Raw genomic sequence first — 7,500 nt, 5'->3', positions numbered from 1 at the left:
AAATCAGTAACCACTGACACTTAGAATATTTTTGAAGCAGTACAAATCAGTAACCAGCGACACTTAGAATATTTTTGGAGCAGTACAAATCAGTAACCACTGACACTTAGAATATTTTTGAAGCAGTACAAATCAGTAACCACTGACACTTAGAATATTTTTGAAGCAGTACAAATCAGTAACCAGCGACACTTAGAATATTTTTGAAGCAGTACAAATCAGTAACCACTGACACTTAGAATATTTTTGAAGCAGTACAAATCAGTAACCGCTGACACTTAGAATATTTTTGAAGCAGTACAAATCAGTAACCAGCGACACTTAGAATATTTTTGGAGCAGTACAAATCAGTAACCACTGACACTTAGAATATTTTTGAAGCAGTACAAATCAGTAACCACTGACACTTAGAATATTTTTGGAGCAGTACAAATCAGTAACCACTGACACTTAGAATATTTTTGAAGCAGTACAAATCAGTAACCAGCGACACTTAGAATATTTTTGAAGCAGTACAAATCAGTAACCAAGTGCATTTTTGAATTGGTTACTGATTTCTCCGTTGAAGTTGGGGCTGCGGTTGGCTTCAGTTAGTGGTGGGGGCTTAATTTTCGCCGAGGGGAGCGTGTCCCGGTAGTGTCTCCGAGGAAGTGGTACCTATTGAAGGGGGTGTTTCTGAATTTGGGCCCTTTTTGAGTGGCATTGCCGGATGGGTTTTGTGTTGAAGGCTTCCAAATCGGGTAGCTCAGCCGGATTTGACCCGGCGGTTCTACCGACTGTCACGCCTTCGAGGGGGGACTGTTGTCTAAGTTCAGGCCGAATTTGGTGAATTTCCTAAGTCGGGAAGTGGTCCCAACGGGTTTGGGAGTGAACCTAACTGCTCATACCAACTTTGAGGCTTTGGGGCCGGGTAGCACAGTCGGATTTGACCCGGCGGTTCTGCCGAATGCCTGGCCTTCGAGGGGGGCCTGCCCTCTGAGTTCAGGCCGAATTTGGTGATTTTCCTAAGTCGGGAAGTGGTCCAAACGGGGATGGGAGTGAACCTGACAGCTCATACCGACTTTGGGGCTTCCAATCCGGTAGCTCAACCGGATTTGATCCGGCGGTTCTAGCGACTGCCACGGCTTCGAGGGGGACTGTTGTCTAAGTTCAGGCCGAATTTGGTGAATTTCCCGAGTCGGGAAGTGGTCCAAACGGGGATGGGAGTGAACCTGACAGCTCTTACCGACATTGTGGCTTCGGGCCGGGTAGCTCAGTCGGATTTGACCCGGCGATTCTGCCGACTTCCACGCCTTCGAGCGGGGACTCTCCTCTAAGTTCAGGCCGAATTTGGTGAATTTCCTAAGTCGGGAAGTGGTCCAAACGGGGATGGGAGTGAACCTGACTGCTCATACCGACTTTGAGGCTTCCAAGACGGGTAGCACAGTCGGATGTGACCCGGCGGTTCTGCCGAATGCCTGGCCTTCGAGGGGGGCCTGCCCTCTGAGTTCAGGCCGAATTTGGTGATTTTCCTAAGTCGGGAAGTGGTCCAAACGGGGATGGGAGTGAACCTGACAGCTCATACCGACTTTGGGGCTTCCAAGCCGGGTAGCTCAACCGGATTTGATCCGGCGGTTCTAGCGACTGCCACGGCTTCGAGGGGGACTGTTGTCTAAGTTCAGGCCGAATTTGGTGAATTTCCCGAGTCGGGAAGTGGTCCAAACGGGGATGGGAGTGAACCTGACAGCTCTTACCGACATTGAGGCTTCGGGGCCGGGTAGCTCAGTCGGATTTGACCCGGCGATTCTGCCGACTTCCACGCCTTCGAGCGGGGCTCTCCTCTAAGTTCAGGCCGAATTTGGTGAATTTCCTAAGTCGGGAAGTGGTCCAAACGGGGATGGGAGTGAACCTGACAGCTCTTACCGACTTTGGGGCTTCCAAGCCGGGTAGCTCAACCGGATTTGATCCGGCGGTTCTAGCGACTGTCACGCCTTCGAGGGGGGACTGTTGTATAAGTTCAGGCCGAATTTGGTGAATTTCCCGAGTCGGGAAGTGGTCCAAACGGGGATGGGAGTGAACCTGACAGCTCTTACCGACTTTGGGGCTTCCAAGCCGGGTAGCTCAACCGGATTTGATCCGGCGGTTCTGCCGACTGTCACGCCTTCGAGGGGGGACTGTTGTATAAGTTCAGGCCGAATTTGGTGAATTTCCCGAGTCGGGAAGTGGTCCAAACGGGGATGGGAGAGAACCTGACAGCTCTTACCGACTTTGAGGCTTCGGGGCCGGGTAGCTCAGCCGGATTTGATCCGGCGGTTCTGCCGACTGTCACGCCTTCGAGGGGGGACTGTCCTCTGAGTTCAGGCCGAATTTGGTGAATTTCCCGAGTCGGGAAGTGGTCCAAACGGGGATGGGAGTGAACCTGACAGCTCATACCGACTTTGAGGCTTCCAAGCCGGGTAGCTCAGCCGGATTTGACCCGGCGATTCTGCCGACTTCCACGCCTTCGAGGGGGACTGCCCTCTGAGTTCAGGCCGAATTTGGTGCATTTCCCGAGTCGGGAAGTGGTCTCTGTCACAACGGGGGCAAGTGTCTGAAGAGGTAAAGTGAGTAACCAGCACAGCTTAGGAAGGGTTCCAAAGTTCTCAACAATGTGAATTCGGTTACCAGGAAAGCTTAGGAAAGTTGCCTGACTGTCCCAAACGAATGAACTGCAAAACTTAGGGAACATGCCCGAAGATGCTTAAAAGTGTGAAATCAGTAAGCAGGAAAGCATAGGAAAGTGCCTGAAAGTGCTAAATGAGTAACATGAAAAACGTAGAAAAATGCCCGAAAATGTTTAAAAGTGTGAACTCAGTAACCAGCAAAACTTAGTAAAACGTTGGAAAAGCAGAAATGAGAAACCAGAAAAACTTAGAAAAATGTTTGAAAATGAGAAATGAGTAACCAAGAAAACTTAGAAAAATGCCCAAAAAGAAGAAATCAGTAACCTGAAAAACTTAGAAAAATGTTGAAAATGAGAAATGATAACCAAGAAAACTTAGAAAAAAGCCCAAAAAGAAGAAATCAGTAACCAAAAAACTTAGAAAAATGTTTAAAATGAGAAATGAGTAACCAGAAAAACTTAGAAAAATTTTTGAAAATGAGAAATGAGTAACCAAGAAAACTTAGAAAATGCCCAAAAAGAAGAAATCAGTAACCAGAAAACTTAGAAAAATTTTTGAAAATGAGAAATGAGTAACCAAGAAAACTTAGAAAAATGCCCAAAAAGAAGAAATCATTAACCAGAAAAACTTAGAAAAATGTTTGAAAATGAGAAATGAGTAACCAGAAAACTTAGAAAAATGTTTGAAAATGAGAAATGAGTAACCAAGAAAACTTAGAAAAATGCCCAAAAAGAAGAAATCAGTAACCAGAAAAACTTAGAAAAATGTTTGAAAATGAGAAATGAGTAACCAAGAAAACTTAGAAAAATGCCCAAAAAGAAGAAATCAGTAACCAGAAAAACTTAGAAAAATGTTTGAAAATGAGAAATGAGTAACCAGAAAAACTTAGAAAAATTTTGAAAATGAGAAATGAGTAACCAAGAAAACTTAGAAAAATGCCCAAAAAGAAGAAATCAGTAACCAGAAAAACTTAGAAAAATGTTTGAAAATGAGAAATGAGTAACCAAGAAAACTTAGAAAAATGCCCAAAAAGAAGAAATCAGTAACCAGAAAAACTTAGAAAAATGTTTGAAAATGAGAAATGAGTAACCAGAACAACTTAGAAAAATGTTTGAAAATGAGAAATGAGTAACCAAGAAAACTTAGAAAAATGCCCAAAAAGAAGAAATCAGTAACCAGAAAAACTTAGAAAAATGTTTGAAAATGAGAAATGTGTAACCAAGAAAACTTAGAAAAATGCCCAAAAAGAAGAAATCAGTAACCAGAAAAACTTAGAAAAATGTTTGAAAATGAGAAATGAGTAACCAGAAAAACTTAGAAAATGTTTGAAAATGAGAAATGAGTAACCAAGAAAACTTAGAAAAATGCCCAAAAAGAAGAAATCAGTAACCAGAAAAACTTAGAAAAATGTTTGAAAATGAGAAATGAGTAACCAAGAAAACTTAGAAAAATGCCCGAAAAGAAGAAATCAGTAACCAGAAAAACTTAGAAAAATTTTCGGCCAAGTGTGAAAAATATTCTAAGTGTCAGCGGAGGAAAATGCCGAAGCATCGGGAAAGATTCAAAAACTCATGCCGAACATGAGTTCCGAAGTGCCGGAGGAACTGGGCGAATTGAGCCCGGCGGTTGGCCAGATGTCGTTTTGAGTCTGCAGCCCGAAAACTTTAACTTTGTCTGCCGCGGAAGTCTGGACCGGGAAAAATCCAAACGGTTTTGCCGGGTTCGAGTTCCAGAGCGAAGCAGTCGAATTTGAAATTCAGACCCATTCAGTGCCACTTGACATTGTGACACAGTGAGGTTGGCGGGGTACCCGGAGATTTCTGGGAACACGATTTTTAGAACAAAATGGCGGCGCGGGACCACTTTGAAAGGCATCCGAAAAAACGGTTCCGCGGGCAGAGCACTTGAATGACAGGCCTGTGTGCATGCCCAAGAGCTCTCGGAAGTCTAATTTTTGACACTTTGTCAAATTTTCGACAGACTTACCCAACTCTTGCTGCCTGTTCTAAGAATCAGTCAGAGGCCTGTGCGGCGGTCTCTTGACACTTTGGAGGGCGGGCAAACCCCACGTTGACTCCGGCCGTCCCTCCAAAAGGCACTTGCTATTGGGGGAAAGGATTGCAAGTAGCCTGGTTCCCGTGGGAGCGGCCAGGAAGGGTGCAGGCTGGCCCTTGCCTGAGCATTCCCAAAACCCTCTTCCGCTGAGAGCAGACCTCGCACGCCGCACTACCGGCTCTGGGAGTGGTTGGCCGCTATTGTACATAGTCCGGTCCTTCCTCTGCCACCCGGCAAGTGCGATGGCTCTGCCGCCCTGCGGTGCTCGTCACCCAGGTTTGGGGAACACGATACTTAGAACATGTTGGCGGCTCGGGACCTGCAGGCGAAAGGGGCCCCGTGGTGCTGAGCACATCGACCTCGGGTCTCAGTGCAAGCCGGAGAGTTCGCGGAAGTCTTAAAAGATTTTGACATCTGCTCAAATCTTTGACAGGCTTGCCTGACTCTTTCCGTCCGTTCTAAGAATCAGTCGGAGGCCGGGGCGGGGACGGTCTCTTGACACACGGAGGGTTGGCTTCCCTCCTCAGGCGTTTGTGTCGAAAATGAAGGCGAGAGATGCAAGCGTCCTGGTTCCCCTGGGTGCTGCCAGCAAGGGTGCAGGCTGACCCTTGCCTGAGCACTCCCAAAAGCCTCTTAAGCTGAGAGCAGGCGCCGCACTACCGGCTCTGGGAGTCGTTGGCCGCTATTGTACATAGTCCGGTCCTTCCTCTGCCACCCGGCAAGTGCGATGGCTCTGCCTCCCTGCGGTGCTCGTCACCCAGGTTTGGGGAACACGATACTTAGAACATGTTGGCGGCTCGGGACCTGCAGGCGAAGGGGGCCCCGTGGTGCTGAGCACATCGACCTCGCGTCTCAGTGCAAGCCGGAGAGTTCGCGGAAGTCTTAACAGGCTTGCCTGACTCTTTCCGTCCGTTCTAAGAATCAGTCGGAGGCCGGGGCGGGGACGGTCTCTTGACACACGGAGGGTTGGCTTCCCTCCTCAGGCGTTTGTGTCGAAAATGAAGGCGAGAGATGCAAGCGTCCTGGTTCCCCTGGGTGCTGCCAGCAAGGGTGCAGGCTGACCCTTGCCTGAGCACTCCCAAAAGCCTCTTAGGCTGAGAGCAGGCGCCGCACTACCGGCTCTGGGAGTCGTTGGCCGCTATTGTACATAGTCCGGTCCTTCCTCTGCCACCCGGCAAGTGCGATGGCTCTGCCTCCCTGCGGTGCCCGTCACCCAGGTTTGGAGAACACGATACTTAGAACATGTTGGCGGCTCGGGACCTGCAGGCGAAAGGGGCCCCGTGGTGCTGAGCACATCGACCTCGCGTCTCAGTGCAAGCCGGAGAGTTCGCGGAAGTCTTAACAGGCTTGCCTGACTCTTTCCGTCCGTTCTAAGAATCAGTCGGAGGCCGGGGCGGGGACGGTCTCTTGACACACGGAGGGTTGGCTTCCCTCCTCAGGCGTTTGTGTCGAAAATGAAGGCGAGAGATGCAAGCGTCCTGGTTCCCCTGGGTGCTGCCAGCAAGGGTGCAGGCTGACCCTTGCCTGAGCACTCCCAGAAGCCTCTTAGGCTGAGAGCAGACGCCGCACTACCGGCTCTGGGAGTCGTTGGCCGCTATTGTACATAGTCCGGTCCTTCCTCTGCCACCCGGCAAGTGCGATGGCTCTGCCTCCCTGCGGTGCCCGTCACCCAGGTTTGGAGAACACGATACTAAGAACATGTTGGCGGCTCGGGACCTGCAGGCGAAAGGGGCCCCGTGGTGCTTAGCACATCGACCTCGCGTCTCAGTGCAAGCCGGAGAGTTCGCGGAAGTCTAAAGCTTTTGACATTCGCTCAAAGCTTTGACAGGCTTGCCCGACTCTTTCCGTCCGTTCTAAGAATCAGTCAGAGGCCGGTGGGGAGGTCTCTTGACGCAAGGGGAGGGGTGGCGTCCCTCCTCAGGCGCTTGTGTCGAAAATGAAGGCGAGAGATGCAAGCGTCCTGGTTCCCCTGGGTGCTGCCAGCAAGGGTGCAGGCTGACCCTTGCCTGAGCACTCCCAGAAGCCTCTTAGGCTGAGAGCAGACGCCGCACTACCGGCTCTGGGAGTCGTTGGCCGCTATTGTACATAGTCCGGTCCTTCCTCTGCCACCCGGCAAGTGCGATGGCTCTGCCTCCCTGCGGTGCCCGTCACCCAGGATTGGAGAACACGATACGAAGAACATGTTGGCGGCTCGGGACCTGCAGGCGAAAGGGGCCCCGTGGTGCTTAGCACATCGACCTCGCGTCTCAGTGCAAGCCGGAGAGTTCGCGGAAGTCTAAAGCTTTTGACATTCGCTCAAAGCTTTGACAGGCTTGCCCGACTCTTTCCGTCCGTTCTAAGAATCAGTCAGAGGCCGGTGGGTGGTCTCTTGACGCAAAGGGGAGGGGTGGCGTCCCTCCTCAGGCGCTTGTGTCGAAAAATGAAGGCGAGAGACGCGAGCGGCCTGGTTGCTTTGGGTGCTGCCAGGAAGGATGTGGTCTGACCCTTGCCTGAGCACATCCAAAAGCATGTGATGTTGAGAGCAGACCTCGAGCCCCGCACAACCGGCTCTGGGAGTCGTTGGCCGCTATTGTACATAGTCCGGTCCTTCCTCTGCCACCCGGCAAGTGCGATGGCTCTGTCGCCCTGTGGTGCCCGTCACCCAGGTTTGGGGAACACGATACTAAGAACATGTTGGCGGCTCGGGACCTGCAGGCGAAAGGGGCCCCGTGGTGCTGAGCACATCGACCTCGGGTCTCAGTGCAAGCCAGAGAGTTCGCGGAAGTCTAAAGCTTTTGACATACGCTCAAATCTTTGACAGGCT

This window comes from Hemiscyllium ocellatum (assembly GCF_020745735.1).
Source record: "Hemiscyllium ocellatum isolate sHemOce1 chromosome 15 unlocalized genomic scaffold, sHemOce1.pat.X.cur. SUPER_15_unloc_2, whole genome shotgun sequence".
Lineage (NCBI taxonomy): Eukaryota > Metazoa > Chordata > Chondrichthyes > Orectolobiformes > Hemiscylliidae > Hemiscyllium > Hemiscyllium ocellatum.
Note: the sequence above shows the minus strand (reverse complement) of the source record.